The sequence below is a fragment of the Gopherus flavomarginatus genome, chromosome 7 (genome assembly GCF_025201925.1).
Source record: "Gopherus flavomarginatus isolate rGopFla2 chromosome 7, rGopFla2.mat.asm, whole genome shotgun sequence".
In the NCBI taxonomy this organism is placed as follows: Eukaryota; Metazoa; Chordata; order Testudines; family Testudinidae; genus Gopherus; species Gopherus flavomarginatus.
In genome coordinates, this window is record NC_066623.1 from 48,411,956 (window position 1) to 48,428,464 (window position 16,509).

General features: G+C 50.0%; 2 protein-coding genes across 8 annotated transcripts in view; one reads left to right on the top strand and one right to left on the bottom strand.

Annotated features, from left to right (window-relative positions):
* NOS1AP (nitric oxide synthase 1 adaptor protein) overlaps positions 1-16,509 on the bottom strand; it is a 183,971-nt gene that overhangs the window by 159,076 nt on the left and 8,386 nt on the right. The window contains exon 2 of one of the 7 annotated variants that reach the window (XM_050963194.1): positions 15,985-16,095. The exons of the other annotated variants lie outside the window; for them this stretch is intronic. The gene's annotated coding sequence lies outside the window, so the exon portion shown is untranslated. The remainder of the gene's footprint in view (positions 1-15,984; positions 16,096-16,509) is intronic. 7 annotated transcript variants of the gene reach the window in all.
* The window catches only part of LOC127055876 (uncharacterized), a 254,037-nt gene that overhangs the window by 79,218 nt on the left and 158,310 nt on the right, over positions 1-16,509 (top strand). The window lies entirely within an intron of this gene.

Sequence of the window (16,509 nt, forward strand, 5' to 3'; positions counted from 1 at the left end):
AACAAGGTGAGAGCAAAACTGATATTTACTCGCAAAAGATAACATTGGGAGAAAGAGGAGGGGCACCTGAGGAACCACCTGTATTTATTAGCAAATTGCATTTGATAACCATATACACACAGCTGCTCCAGCTCTTTGTTCCCTTAGGTTTCACGCTGGCCACAGTGAATCTCAAAGCTGGGAAGAGGTGTGGCAGCACAGAGGAAGCAAATGGTGTGGAAGACACTAGCGAAGGACTGAGGTGAGGAGCCAGGAACGTGGCTGGGGCAGAAAGGAGAGACGTGAGAACATCAGGAGCAGCAGAAAAATTAAAAATGAGAAGCCTCATTTTATCTGATCTCTCTCCACTGAAGTTGGAGACAGATGTCCCAAAGCAGGAGATGTATGTACATAGCAGCACAGCCTGTCCAGTGGTTGAAACATGGGACTGCAAGTCAGGACTCTCCTATTCTATTACCAGCTCTGATTTGTTCAGATTCATACTGAGTGATTAACACTTTCCTCCCAACCTGTAATGTGGAATAATTCACTGATTCATAGATTCCAAGGTCAGAAGGGAACATTCCGATTATCTAGTCTGAGCTCCTGTATTGCACAGGCCAGACAACTGCCCAAAATAGTTCCTAGACCAGATCTTGTAGACAAACATCCGGTCTTGATTTAAGCATTGTCGGTGAAAAAGGCCTGGTCCACACTACGCTGTTAAACCAATTTTAACAGTGTTAAATCGATTTAACGCTGTACCCGTCCACACTACAATGCACTTTAAATCGATTTAAAGGGCTCTTAAAATCAATTTCTATACTCCTCCCCAACGAGAGGAGTAATGCTAAAATTGATATTAACATATCGATTTAGGATTAGTGTGGCCACAAATCAAAGTTATTGGCCAGATAGTTATAGTGATAGCTACCGACAGTGCAACACTCCGGAAATCAATGCTAGTCTCGGACCATGGACGCACACCGCCGAATTAATGTGCCTAGTGTGGACGTGTGCAATCAACTTTATAATATCTGTTTAATAAAACTGGTTTAAGTTAATTCGAAATTCTCCTGTAGTGTAGACGTACCCAAAGAATCCACCACAACTCTTGGTAAATTGTTCCAGTGGTTAATTACTCTCACTATTACAAATTTATGCCTTAGTTCCAATCTGAATTTGTCTAGATTCAATTTTCAGCCATCAGATTGTTATACCTTTTTCTCCTAGACTGAAGAGCCAGTTATTTGTCCCCCAGGTAGGCATTTGTCTACTGTTACCAAGTCACCCCTTAGCTTTCTCTATAAACTAAACAGATGGAGCTCTTTGAGCCTATCACTACAGGGCAGGTTTTCTAATCCTTTAATCATTCTCATGGCTTTTCTCTGAACCTTACTTACATTCTTGAATTGTGGAAATCAGAACTGGACACAGGATTCCCAGCAACAGTAGCACCAGAGCCCAAAACAGAGGTAAAAGAACCTCTCTGCTCCTACTTGACATTCCTTTGTTGATGCATCTCAGGATTGCATTAGCTCTTTTGGCCACCATGTCACACTGGGAGCTTATGTTCAGTTGATTATACACCACGACCCCTAAATCTTTGCCAGAGTCCCTGCTTCTCAGGATAAAATCCTCTGTCCTGTAACTATGGTCAACATTTTTTGTGGCTAATGACATAATATTCATCTACCCCACAGGGTGCTTGAGACAAAATACCAGTGTTTGTACAATACTTCGACTTGGGGTTGGTGGCACGCAGGGTACCATATGGGATAATCAAAGTAGCAGTCTTAATTTCTTGGTTGCCTTCTGCTATTAAAGGAACCATCGCTCCAGGTCATGCAGAAAAATCCATATCCTAACCACATGCAGGTTTAGCTGGCCCCACCACGGAAAGTGGGGTTGGACCAGTGAAGAACTCACTCTACCTTAGTGCTACATTACAAGATGGGAGGCCCTTGCCCTTTGATACTCATGAACCTTGGTCTGGGGTTTTGGAGCTCCCAGGGATGCCTTGTTGCTTTCAGTTATTAAACACAGGACAAGAATGGGCTCAACAAGCTCACTGTGGCCCCGATCCTCTGCTGGCTGGTCTCTGTTAGCACTGTGTGCAGAGTGTTGGAGCTGTAGATTTCAGGGGCCCGGTTGGATAGGGAGATGTGAACAACCAGGACTCGGCGAGCTGGAGGAGGAGGGGAGCGGCTCAGGACAAAGGTAGGAACATGAAGCTGTGTGTGCAAGTGGTTTGACAAAGCAAACCAGCGAAGAACCAGCCCTCTGCAAAGCCTGCAGGGCATTAAGAGAAGCCATATGTGCACAGAACACAGAAGGCTCAGGATGCAGCTTGCCAACATCTGGGCTTTTAGGAATAATCGCCTTTAAATCCGCAGCCTCATTTCAGGAGTGAACAAGAGCCAAGTGGCGGCACACCTTTCATGTCCTGTGAACAAACGATCCTTCATGGTGACATCTCAGCCCCATGTGAGGAGAGTGAGGGCAAACACAAGCAGGTGAAGCCTTCCTAGTTTGGTCAAAGTAGCCCCTGTGGCCACGGCAAGGCAGGCAGGCATCCAGGTGCTGAGAGGACAGAGATGGCTGGATGAACTCCATCTCCAGCTGGAAGCCTACCGACTCCCTTTCTCCATCAGCACTCCTCACGCTCATCTCTCCAGGCAGCAGCTTTCACGTAGACAAAGCTGGGGCATCTAAGTTGTGTCCCTGCCCCCTAGGCCTACTCTACCTCCAGCACACTATGGAGCAGGTCTGTGCCCTTGCAATGCTCCCAGAGCGTGGCACCTCCTGTCAGTCAGCACAGACTCCAGTTTAATCCCTGTCCAGGAGCATGTTGCAGGGGCCAAGTTCTAAGCCGCTTGCTGTGACAGACAGAGAAGTGGAAAGACAGAATGCATCTGAAATGCTAGCAGGAAGTTTGGGGGACTCTGGCATGGCAGGACTCTGCACACAGCTTTGCCAACAACACTCAATCCCAACCAAGAGTCACACCTGCTATTGCTGTCCTGGTCTTTTCCACAGGCAGCAATGCTGCTGGATTAGACAACAGCCAGGGCCACCAGGCACTTTTAGCTGGCAGCCTGCGCTGCGAAGAGAGGCCACATCAATGGGTTCATTGGCACAATGCCAGGCATGTTCAGGCACTCCTGTTCGGTCTCCAGCAGCGATATTCTCCACACAGGCCTCGTCTGGCTCAGCCCTCCCATCATGCCAATTAGAAGGAAGCGCCATATGAACGGGCCATGGGGCGGGAATCTTTTCTATAATGAGGCACTCTGGCAATGATACAAAGGCAGCAGTCACATTGCAAACCCCAGGAGCTGCTTTGAGCTACATCACCCAGAGTCACGGACAAGCAAACACAAAGCACCAATTCTGCAGGGTGTATTTGCAGCCCCACTCGCTGCTGACATCACCACTGTGCTACCAGAACAGCCTGGCTGAGCACCCCTGCTGCTCCCCTTGCTGATGCCCAGCCCAGGGCAAGGCGAGACCCCAGGCCTCAGAGGAATTAAATGGGACTCTCAGCAGAGCGTACACGTTCACAGAGGGGAAAGAATGCAGCTAGCTTAGTGGAGTGCAGGCACATGCCCATCTGGCAAACCCCATTCCCTTATGCTGGAAGCAAAGCATGTCCTCCTCCCAGCCAAGTGAGTGGGTGGGCAATCTCCTACAGTCTGGCTCTTGAGGTGGTCCATTCGGCCCTTGAGGGTGCCAGAGAAGGAGAGGTACAGCAGCTGGTGAGAACAGACAAGACAGCACCCAACTCCCAGAGATGGACGGCTGCCAGTTAGCAACCCACACATTCAAAGCATAACCCTCTTGTGTTGCTCCATTGGGCAAGCCAGGCCCTGGTAAGCCTCCTGACACCACCATTTGGAAAACAAGTAGACTTGCCTGGGACTCCCAGAAGCAGCACGGATCAGCCACCTTTGCGCTAATCACTGGGACTTCAAGCTACTCAAAATACTTTCCCCCCTGTAGTAGGAAGAGAGCCTGAGACATAAGGCCTTGCATCAGAGGCCTGGTATGAGGCAGGATCTACTCAGAGAATCTGGTAAGAACAGGGCTGATATTGCAGAAATACATATTCCTAAGAAGTGCTAAGCATGGAGTACTCATGCAAACACATCCCGATATCAAGTGGTACCGGAACATCCCAATATCAAGGATGGTACAAAAACCACTTCCCAAGAATAACAGGAACACAATGACCCCTCCTAAAAGATAAAGTCAGGATAACAGTACATAATAGAGATGTTTTGATCGAACCAACCTGTACAAGGTGATGGATGATAACTAGCCATGTCAGGGGGCAGTACTAACTTGTTTGTGTTGGGACAGAAAGATGTATCTCAGAGGAAGTACCTTTGTCTAGCCTGGGGAGGAACAGAAAGCCCCGCCATTCACTAAGCTGGTCAGTTTTTATGGGCATACATGTATTAGTGGTCCGGTAGAGTCTGCGGTATACTAGTACCATGCTTCATCAACAATAAACCTGGCTGGATGCCTTCATCCCTTAACATATCTTGTGGTCATTGGGCAGTTCACTCGAGGCCTGCTGTGCTGACTGTCTGTGCAGGGCTGGGGCGGCACACAGAGGGAACACACACACACACACACACACACACACACACACACACACACACAGCCAAACATCTAACCACACTGGTGACCCTGACCACTGATCTGGTTCCCCCTCAAAAAGCAACTTCAAAAGACAAGATATTTTGCAAATGACTTTCAAAAAGTGTCTTTGTTTTCAGGAAACTGTTACTGAAATAGTTATTGGAACATCTCATTTCCCCAAAACAGAAATTTTTGGTAAACGCAATTTTGCTGTAAGCCATTGTCAGAACCTCCTCCAAAATAAGTTCTGTTTGGATTCCTACAAAATGGAAACAGCTTCCAGATTCTGACATTCTTTGTGAAGAGAAAGAATTTTCTTCACTTTTCAAGCATCACACCTGCCCCAGTCAGCTCTGTGGTAGCAGGGAGGAGTGCAACATGAGCCTGTGGTATGTCAATCTGGACCATCCAAACAAGAGGCACTCTGCCTACCTGCCAGTCGGGCAGGGTGTGTAGAGGTTAGACCTGGAACACTGCCCATTTACACAGGCCCACTAGAGGCCTGCCCATCCAGGAGCACCCTGGCAGAAAAGCATCTGTGAACCCGTGACCAAGAAGCTATAGGAAGGAGCAATCCTGAGAGGAACAAGAACCCAAAGCCTGTGGCCTCAATCTGACCCTGGGGGTCACCCCCAAACAAGCCTGCCAACCCGATCCCTGATGTGTGAGTTAGTTAAACAACTGGTGGCCATTGCAAAGTACAATCACCTCTCCATGGCCATTAATTAGAACATGCACTTCATCCTTCAAAGTACTACACTGATGTTAGTGATGAGGAGCACTGGCCCACCACTGATTATCCACCAAGGAAGGAGAGGCTACAGCAACCAGCACCTTCTTCCCAGTGGCAGGAGGAGAAATGCTGGCCATGGAAACAAGCTCAGCCCCTCTCCTGTTGCCAGTACACACTGGGAAATGCCAGATACCACACACAGCCATTAGAAGGAACACTAAGGCCTTGGGCAGGAGCAAGGAGTCATCTGATCACACATCTAGGGGCTGGATGCACAAGGGATTTGCAAAGCTGGGTCTGTCCAAGATCCCAGTAGCTCCCCTCCGTGGAGTGAATTACAGATGTGATGCTCAGGCCTAGTGTTTTCAGAAGAGTCCAAGGACAGCTCCAAGTGCTCAGACATTGGTCAAGAGAGGCAGGGCTTAGCCAACACTCACAGGTTAAGGTGCCTGTGTACTAGTGCCCCAGTGGCTGCTCTACTGCCAGACAACATGCTTCTTCCACACTGAGCTGCAAAAACTCCTGTTTCCTGAGCACCCAGAAGTAGGCCCCAGCGGCTCTGCCAAATGCCTGCCTGACTCCTCTGCAGCTCCACTCGTGGCTGGGGCAAGTGTGCTGTGCCTAGGGGAACTTGCCACGCACACAATGCCATGAGTGGGGGAGGAGGGAGAGCCTATTCCTGATGCTTTGGGGCTCCCGGACTTGTTAACTGGACTGGTAAACAGATGCTCCAGCCTCCCTCTGCACATACCACTTCACCAGAGCCTGTGGCTTTACATCCTGTCCACACACCCCTTCGGCAAATCCTGTTCCCCTTGCTTCAACCCTCTGCCCTGTGACTGCATAGCGGTTACCAGTCTCCTCTTCTCAACCACACTGCAATTGCTACTCACAGCGCTGGAGAAGGAGGCTGGTTCTGCAGATGTTCCCTACTCTTTAGTAACCACCAGGAGTCAAGATGGCAGGGTTAAGTCACCTGAAAATCAACACAACACCCCCTAGACCCAGCTCAGGCACTGTCTCAGAACCAACACACAGACGGGAGAGCCACCTGTTCTAGAAGCAGCATTTTCTGCCATGTCCCGGAGGCTCTCTCAACTGTTGGGGGCAGACCCACACTGCTTAGCTTGTGGGACCTGACAGTCAGGTGGAGAGCACAGATGTGATGCCATCTGGATTTCCTTTGGTGTGCAAACTGGGGAGTCACTGAGCCAGCAGTGGGGGGATGTTTCTCATTCCTACTCCATCATCACTGTCAGCCTAGCCTAATGTTCCAGCTCCAATGGGATCACCAGGAAATCCCAGGGGGAAGAGTGAGAGCCCGGACAGGTAGAAGGAAGGAGAGAAGCTGAACCCAGCCCCCTATTGCAGGCTGGTGGTATGAGTGGGTGAAGCCTGTGGCTGTCCCAGGATCTGCAGGAATTGCTGTATTCTGAGCCCCTACCCCCAGCTGTTCTGAGCGCCAGAGCTGTACTGCAGGAAGAGGCACACAGCTTCCAACAGCAGCCCCTTGAATTGCACTGCTGCAGAACAGAGCAGGTGTGGCATCGCTCTCCACACAGATCCCCCCTCCCACAGCAGCTTTATAGCCACGGGCTGGAATCTGCACAACACAGCTAGGATATACGGTGCTGCAGCCCCTTGTATTTGTGCATTCCTCTCAGCCACCCCCTTGCTCTTCCTCTGGGACTAGCTTCCCAGTAACATAGCGATTGTTTAAAGAGGAGGGAGGGGGAAGTTGAGTCAGATCACACAGCGCATGGTCAGAATGCATAGAAATAGGAAGTCGGACCTCAGTTAGTTGAATGGTATGGAAATGTTTGCTTTTCAGCCTGGCCTAGCCACGTGGCTGCAATGGGCCCCAGGCTCAGCCTCATCAGATGGTGTGAATGGCATATCCAGTTCTGCATGGACTGTATAAACCCAGGCTGGTAGCTTCGATGGGGTATCAGCTCAGCCCTATGGCACAGCCACAGGAAATGCCATGGAAATAATCCTAACTTCAGACAGCTCCACTTGAAATCAACACAGGATGAAGTACTGACAACTAGTATTTGGGGTGGAGGTGGTGGAGAGATTCAAGAAGTGAAGCCCAAAACAGAAAGGTAGAGGGGTCAATTTGTATCATAACAGGCAATGGTCAATATGCCACTATTAAAAACAACACTGAAAGGAACAGCAAGGTTCCAGGGGGAAGCTCTCTGAAGCCACAAACTGGCTTGGGTACAGCTGCAATCCTAACTCACCTTCTGCATGTGCATTATGGATTGAGGGACATGTTATTTCTCACATATCCTACATCTCCCCTTAAATCCTCAGATCCACAAGGGTAGCATCTGTTGTACAGGTAGGGCTATGGCTGAGGGATTATTAATGGCTCAGTATTAAAGCATCCAATTCTCCGTGCACCCCCAGTACAGGATAGAGAAGGGTCTCAGTCACATACTACTTGCCAAGTTACATTAGACTGCTCTATAGTACCCATTTTAAGGGGTTGCTCTTACAATGGATGCAGAGTTTGCTATAGGAGCCCTCACTTACAGAATCTCATAAGGATAAATTCTCTCTGGTCTTATCCACCAGCTATATGCACCAGCTGTGAGAACTGGGGAGACATCAGAGGCTCAAATGCCCACCAGTCTGTCTAGCCTTCTCATTCTGTGACACCACCCACTACAAATTGGCCTCAACCTTGGGCAGCTCAGCTCGTAGATGAAGAACAGCTGGCTGGAGTTAGAGGCAATGCTGGGTATCAGAGGAAAGCACTTGGAGCGGCTTGTGCCCATGATGCAATTGCTGAGTTAAGACAGTCACATACGGACAAGCCAATCTGGAATTTAGGAAGCTCCCAGACCTCCTGCTGATGCAAGACTCCCACATAGCAGCATCCATGAGCAACGCACTGGGTCATCTCTGGCTGGCTAGGAAAGCACGTCCTATCCTGGCTGGCCTCAGTGATACAGGCGTTAATTCCTGCCCATCTGGACTACAGCACTGCAATACATCTGGGCATAAAACCATCACACCTAAGGAAACTAACTAGCATCACATCTCCTCGGCAACACAAGTTGCCCTGAGCACATCACACTGCCCTCCACTTCTTCCACCTGCCTCCTCTAATACAAACAGGGCTGGTTTGTAAATCCACACCCTGTTTTCCCCTGGGAGTGGAAGGGAGAAGAAGAAAAAGAAACAAGGACCAGAAGTGGCAGAGGCTCCCTTGGTCACTATGTCTCGCTATACACAGGGATAGGCACGATACAAGAGCTCAAACAGACCTACGTAGACACAGACGTCCGTGAGTTCAGTGCGAGTTTAATCCCTGTTCATTAGACTGTAGTAGTCACAGTCTGGAAAGTACCTATCTAACCCCTGCCCTCCCAGGCCCCGCTCCATTCCCCTTCCCTTCCTGGGTTCCTCGAACCCCTTCTGACGCCTGCTTCAGGGCTGAGCCCAGAGGTCGGGAAAAGAGAGAAACCTAGAAAGTGGCACAGGAGGGGCACATGCTGGAGCAGGACATGTCTGTGTGCTTCTCTGTACCAGCATGGGGAAGCTTCCAGGGGTTTGTGTTATAGTTTGATTAGCACTGAAGCACAATGCTTGAATTAGGTGTAGAGTTCTCCCCCCACAGCGGATATAGCAGTTAGCTCTGCTTTATAAACCTGATTTTTCAAACCCCCTTCCCTGTATCCTCTTCAAAAATAATCCACCTTTCTGGAAGTTTTGCCTGTTGCATCTCCTTCCAGGCCTGAGTTTTCCTAGGAAGAGAGAGATGTTTGGAAGATGGAGCTGTAATTTACACATTACGCTGTTTGGGCTCTAACAGTCCCGGGCTCTAACAGCCTGGCCTGAAGCCCCACACTTGCTGTGTTCCATAGGACTCCTGGAGCAGGCATCTCAGTACTTGGGGCAGAGTTAATGAGGGGCTAAGAGATAACAAGTTGTTCTAAGAGAACAAGGAGAAATGTTATGTATTTCTGTATGTTTGTAACCCGGTTTCTGGGCTCAGCCCAGATGGAGGGGGGGGGGAGGGAAATCTGCAGCGAGGAATGGAGTCGGGCCTGGGAGAGACAGGAGCAGAAATAGGGGCAGATGAAGGAGCAGCACTCTCAGAAAGAAGTGGTCTCTAGAGGTGGCAGGACACTAGCAAAGCATAGAGAGTGCAGGAAACCCCAGGAGCAAGAAGTGTCCCTGGAATGAGGGACAGGAGGAGACAGCAGGGAAGCTGGGGCCAGAGAAGTGGGTCATGCATACAAGGGGTGTGTGTCTCACCTGTGGAGACAGAGAGCTTAACATTTCCCATACGAAAAAACCCTTCCTTTCTTTTCCACTGCCCCATAGCCCATGCAATAAAACCACCCCACCACCAGGACCCGCTCCCTTTAGCTGGAGGGAGCTAAGTCTTGGGGAGGAGGGGGCCATGCAAGCCCCACTTAAACCTTGGGGGTGACTTTAAAACACATTTTACTTGAGTCATGTAGCCAAAGCCCCTTGCTACACAAAGAGCCGCAGCTGAGAGCATCCAGCTGACACCCATGTTCTATGTCTCTGAAAGCTCCATGTACTAGGCAGACCTGCTCCCTACCAGACATGGACACTACCAGGTCCCCTTATCATGCAACTCCCTCTCCCGCTGCCCAGCCAACACCACTCTCACAAATCTAAGCTCTCTAGGATAGGGACCATCATCTTGTGCTAGGTGCTGTATGAACACATAACAACAGGGCCTTGGTCCAGCAAGGCACTAGGACTCCTATGCACTCCAGCCTAACAATAAATAATACTAATCTCTGAATAAATTCCTGTCCTTCTCCAAAGGGCCATTCCCACCATTTGCCTGGTAACCTGGGGCCCAACTTGGCATGCCTTTTGCCAGCTGTACTGCTGCTTCTCGGCCAGGCATCTCCTTCCTGCCTGTAGGAAGCCTCCATCCCTCTCTCAGTGGCAGCGCTGAAGCCTGCAGTCCTCTCTGCAGAACAGGCTCACCACTGGCAATACATAGTTTCCTCACATAATGGTCTACACAGGCCATCAAACATCAACAGCGATTAATCCCTACAAAACTGTGGTCAACCCATAATCATGCTAGGAAGCTGGTTCTTTAGCTCTGTTGGTATAGGTTTATGCTTTTACATCCAGAGGTTCTAAGTTCAGACTCCACAGCTGTCCCAAACAGGGCCGTTGTTACACTGGCAATGCTGCCAGTCACCGCTAAACCAAGAAATGCTCCCAGAGCCAGGAAGAAAAAAAACAAAAAACAAAAAAAAACCCACCAAGAATCCTGATGCCTAGTGTCTCACTGCTGTTACAGGCACTGGTGTAATCCACTTAGCATTGTCCATACTATATGAGCTGTCTGAGTAGAAGATAAAAACATGCTTCCCCCAGCTACTGCTGTACCTAGAGCAGAAGATGGCTGGGCTGGGCTGGGCTGCTGACCTAAAGGTTGTTGGTTCAAACCCTGCTAATAACCCATGTGAGAATAAGAATATTACAAAGACTTTATATTGCAGACCACCAATTTAGAAGGGATCTGTTTTACTATTTCATGTTCACTTGTATTTCGTTAATAGAAGCTGTCCCTTTAATCAAGGGCTTGCCAGACTGAGAGGAGGATATTTTGCCACTCATAGACATAGAACATCAGGGTTGGAAGGGACCTCAGGAGGTCATCTAGTCCAACCCACTGCTCAAAGCAAGACCAATCCCCAGACAGATTTTTGCCCCAGATCCCTAAATGCCTCAAGGATTGAACTCACAACCCTGGGTTTAGCAGGCCATGCTCAAACCACTGAGTTATCCCTCCCAGCAGCATGTACAGAAAGAGAGCATGTCAGCTCCACAAAGATCAGAACTGGATTTGATAAACATCTCTTTCCAGAAAATAGCTTCCTTCCGAAAGATGTCACACTGGCACATATAGGTGAGTTTGATGCCTCAGAACACAGAGTCTTTTGCCTGGAGGTGACCAATTAAAGAACAAGCCTAGCACAGCAGGTTTAATAGTTGTTCCCATCTAACAAATGTCTGATGGGCCCACAGGAAATGAGTTTGGTGGGTATCACAAACTCTGCATTTGATAGTACAAGACAGCCCCTGCCCTAAAGGCCTGGCAATATTTGTACAGTGCCCAGCAGCGGCTCCAGGCATCAGTGCTCCAAGCGCGTGTCTAGGGTGGCAAGCCGGGGGGAGGCCTGCCGGTTGCTGTGAGGGCGGCAGTCAGGCAGCTTTCAGTGGCTTGCCTGAGGGAGGTCTGCCAGTCCCGTGGATTCAGCAGCAATTCAGGGGTGGGTACGCCAAAGCAGTGGGACCGGCAGACCTCCCGCAGGCATGCCACCAAATGCAGCCTGCCTGTCGTGCTTGGGATGGCAAAAAAGCTAGAGACAGCGCCCAGCACAACGAAGCCCCAATCCAAGATCGGGCCCCAGCAAGAGCTCCTGCAACAGTGGACAAAACAGCCTTACTATAAATTGATTGGTGGGTGGGAAGGAGGTGGCAGTAATGCAAGTGTCACACACGCATCGGGGTGACCACGGGAGCTCAGAGGGCAGACCAAAAATATGATTTGATCTTTAAAAAAAAGATTATATATAATGATTTTTTGGAACCTGACTCGTGATCTTCAAATGATTGAGGTTGACCACACTAAGGATCAGTTTGTAGTTCCTGGATTTTGTTCTCCAGCAGCATTGTTTTAAAAGGTAAAGAGGGAGGTTAACAAGCAAGCATTTGATCCTCTAGAGCAGCGTTTTTCAAAGTTCAGGTCACAACCCAGTAGTGGGTTGCAGCATGTAGGGCACTGGGTCGCTCTGGTCAGCAGCAGGTCTGGCTTCTAGGCAGGGGAGCCACGGGGCTCCACACACTGCCCCCGCCCCGAGTACTGGCTCCACACTCCCATTGGCCTGGAACCGGTCAATGGAAGCTTGCGGGGGAGGAGGGTGCGCAGTGCCTGCGGGCAAGAGCCGAACGGAGCCACTTGCACACCTCCGCCTAGGAGCCGGACCTGCTGCTGGCTGCTTCAGGCGCAGCACGGTCCGCTGTGCCAGGACAGGCGCGAAGCCTGCCTCTGTACCCAGGCTGTGCCGCTGACCGGGAGCCACCAGGGGTAAGTCTGCATCCCAACCCCATGCCCCAGCCCTGAGCCCCCCCAAACCCAGAGCCCTTCCTGAACCCCAAACCCCTCATCCCCAGCCCCACCCCAGAGCCTGCACTCCCAGCCCAGAGCCCTGACCCCCTCCTGTACCCCAACCCCTGCCCCAGCCCAGAGCCCTCTCCCACACCTGGAACCCCTCATTCCTGGCCCCATACCACACCCCAACCCTCTGCTCGAGCCCCCAGTTCCATTGGGTCACAGGCATCAATTTTCTTCAAGTAGGTACTCAGAAAAGTTTGAAAACCACTGCTCTAGAGGAACTGTGGGAGCTATAAAGAGGAAGGAGCAGCAGAGAAGGCACTGTTAAATAAATAAATAAATGGATATTTAAAGAGTAACATGAAAAATTTGAGAGAGAGTGAGGAATCTGCACCAGTTCCTCCATGACAAAGTGCAGCTCAGGGTTCTTTTATCTCAAGGCTTCAGCAGTTTAAGGGGTCTGGCTTTTGATTTCATGCTTAGAATGCAAGCCACAGTGTGCAGAACAAAACTAAAAACTCACAAGGTTTTCTGTGGAGCCAACTTTTCTGCTTCCCGTCAGCACGACCAAGACAAATTCAGATGCACTAAGAGCTGTGATGCTAAGAGACAAGGACAGCAAACACACATCAAAAGGTGTGAAATGTATTGCTGTCCCTGAGAAGATGGAGCAGGATTTGCCAACTACTGGATTTAACTCTAGAAAATAGATTAACATAATCCCTGGAAGATACTTAACTCTAGTTTGACTTCCCAAGCCAGACCATAAGGTTGCAAGCAGCTTCAAGGAACTCAGATCTCTTTAGCTCTGCCCTGACTATGCCACATTCTGATGCTGCAGTTTGCTTTGGAGCTGGTGTACTGGTACTATGCGTTTGTTCTGGGGTGGGAGCAGCAAGTCATCACAATCAGTGGATCAATCTGTGGGTGCTTCTGCTAATAGCAGAACAATAGTAAGGGGCTGAAATGCAGGCAGTTTCACCATTGGGTCAATGCAACTCAGTCCTGACCTGCTGGTATTCCAGCCTGCTCCCCCTGCCCCCAGTTTTGCTTATCAGTGGCAGCTGGTGCCCAGAATAAGTGGTGGGGCTACAGCTGGCAGTTGGACACCCACACACACCCTTTTGCTCTCCCAAGTAAGATCAACTACTCAATCAGTTTGAGGCTCTTCCCCCTCTCCCAACAGCTCCTGTGAACCCACTGCTCTCCCATCACTGCTCCCCTACTCCTTCTGACAACCAGCACCAGCAGCCCCTGCCCACCTAGGCCACCTGCTGCCTCCTGGCAATCACAGGATGGCCAGCTCCTCACTCCCTCACCTCTGCTTCCCTGCTTGGGCCCCAGTACTGCTCAGGAATTGGGTGTGAACACCACACCAGTGCACTGGCTCTGGGGCCAGCCTGATTCTGCCCCCAGGAGGACTGAAAGGGTGCCCTGTGAGCACATGCAGTTCACACAATGGCAAAGGAGGGAGCAGCTCTCTCAGGAGCTAGAGGTCCAGCCACCCCTATGTGCCCCATGATGCTGCAATCTGCCAGCCCATCCCCTTTCCTCACCTACTACCTGCTGTTCTCCCCAGGGTGCTGCTGGAGAGAAGGGGAAAAGAAAGGCCCCATCTCAAAGGGGGGGCTGTCTAATGGGGTGCTGATGGCCTTTGTGACAAAGAGTGCTACACCACAGCTAAGTGGTACTACTAAAGAAAGGCAAGGTGGGGCTCAGCCCATTGGCCAGTGAATACCAGCAGCCAGAGCCACTTGCAGCACAGTCCTGCCCTGCAGCACCTCCTGCTGGTCCAGCTGTGGGGCCCCCAGCAGCCCAATCAATCAGGCCCTGCAATGGGTTCACAAGGAGACAAATGGGGACTCGGATGAGCCAAAAAACCTGGTTTTCAACAGTGACCTAAGGCCTGGGTTCAAATCCCCCATCCCAATGGCCCAGCTAGGCCCTCGCTCAGGCAGAGCTCACTGATCAGTATTAAGAATTGAGTGTAACAGGGTACAGAAGAGTACTGATTACTCCAGGTAAGAGATGTATCTTAATACAAGTGCTGTTTGCAGGCAGCTGCAGATAGCACCACTCTGAGTGTAAAATCAATTAATACAGACTCAGGCCTGCGCTCACCTCCTACACAAAGCCCCAAGCAAGCTGGTTAAGAATTTGAATCTACAGAAGCACAGAGAGCCATTCCTGTCCTCCTAGAGGCTATAAATCACAGATCTTGACTGCTAACAGTTATTAACAACCCCAGGACACTCCTCAGAAAAAGAGGCATGTTAACCCTGGCCTCCAGGCTAAACTCCTACATGGGTAATTACATTTCACCATGCTAATATTCCCCACCATTCTATTCAGAGATTTTCTCACCACTCCTGGGCACAGAAGCTACTGCAGAACACTGCTGCATTCCCCTAAGAGGTGGACAAGCCATGCTGTTTAAGTGCTTTGGGATCCTTCAGGATAAGAATTAGAGGAGCCATAAGTACTTAATTTCTGCCAATCTAATAGGAGGATGGAGAAATGCAGAACACAGATGGCTCAGGCAATATGGCAGTAGGAGTTTCTTGAGCAGCACATAAATTTGGGAAGACAGGGTCAAATAGATGCTTCTTGGTGTAAATGCAAATCACAGTACACAAAATACTTCAAGGAAAGAGAAGAAATGAGAATATCTGTGGAAAACAAGGTTAATATGCACCACTCTGAAGAAACAGACAGGCTGGTGACAAGGAGAAACTAAGTAGACAGACAGCTGGGGCAGAGTAAGTGGAGAAATCCAGAGACAGACAAAAGAACATCGGCTGACCCAGTATTATGCTCTGCATCACCCAGCGCATGAGACAGTTGGCTCCCAGGCTGCCATGCCCCAGCTCGACATGGATGTTTGGAGAAGGCAGAACACTCAGTGGCGGCAGGAGCAAGAGATTGTCTTCCACTCTGGTACCCCTTGTGAGAGGGGGACCGGGATGTTGGATGACGGAGTAGGTTAACAATCAGCACACTGGGCCATGGAGTGGAGGAAGGAAGAGAATTCTGTTCCTGGGCAATTCCGGTGGATGATGATCAGCAATCCCTAGCGCACAGTCAAGGAGAAGATTATAGATTGGCTCCAAGACCAATTCTTCTACGGCTCAGCACCACCCACAGCAGTGTTCTCGGTCAGCCAATTGCCCATGCAGATGAACATGTGCCCTCCCACGGGGCCAGGCTGTGGGGTGATTGTGCCATGCACAGCAAGGCAGAGGCTTGCCTTTGATGAAGGCTCACCCAACTTCATCTGCAGAAGCCTTGAAAGTTCTCATCCCATCACCCTCCTTGTCCCTCTGCAGGTTAGCTCCCACCAACTGACAATACAAGTGAAGTGTCATGGCTGCTCATCAAACAAACATTACTTCAGATAGGGTGTTTTCCCAAAGTAGCCTCAGATGAAGCTTCTGTTTTCAGCATGACAGCCCTGCCCACCATACTGAATTGCGAGGTAGGCAACATTTCATACCTTTGCTTTTCAACGTCCATGATCAGCTATCTGTATTATGGACACAGTCACCAAATGCCACCTGCTCAGGGTCAGAGGTCATGGGGGAGAAATCACCAAATTTTTCTTAGTCTGGAAGGGAATCACAAGTGTTGAGAATGCGTGAAACTGACCAAATCTGCCCAGAGACTGAAAAATATCCAACACAGAGGGGTATTTTGCTACCAGATTCACTAGCAAGAATGCTTCTGTAGTTGTAGGGACAAACTCACGTCCCTCTGTATCCCTGCCCTCCCACACTGCACCACAAAATGCATAGCACAGTGGGCCCGCCAAACAACAAATGTTTGAACCTTTACAGAAAGGAGGTACAAAGACAGATAGGATGGTAGTGCACTATGGAGGCAGCTGAGAAGGATAGGGAGGCAAGGATCTTATCAGTAGCAAGGAGTCCGAGCCAGAAAGGCTCCCGCTATTCGCCACACTTCCTGGGAGAAGTCCCCTCCCTGGGAACAGGGGAGGCTGGCAGAAGGCCCCAGCTCTCCT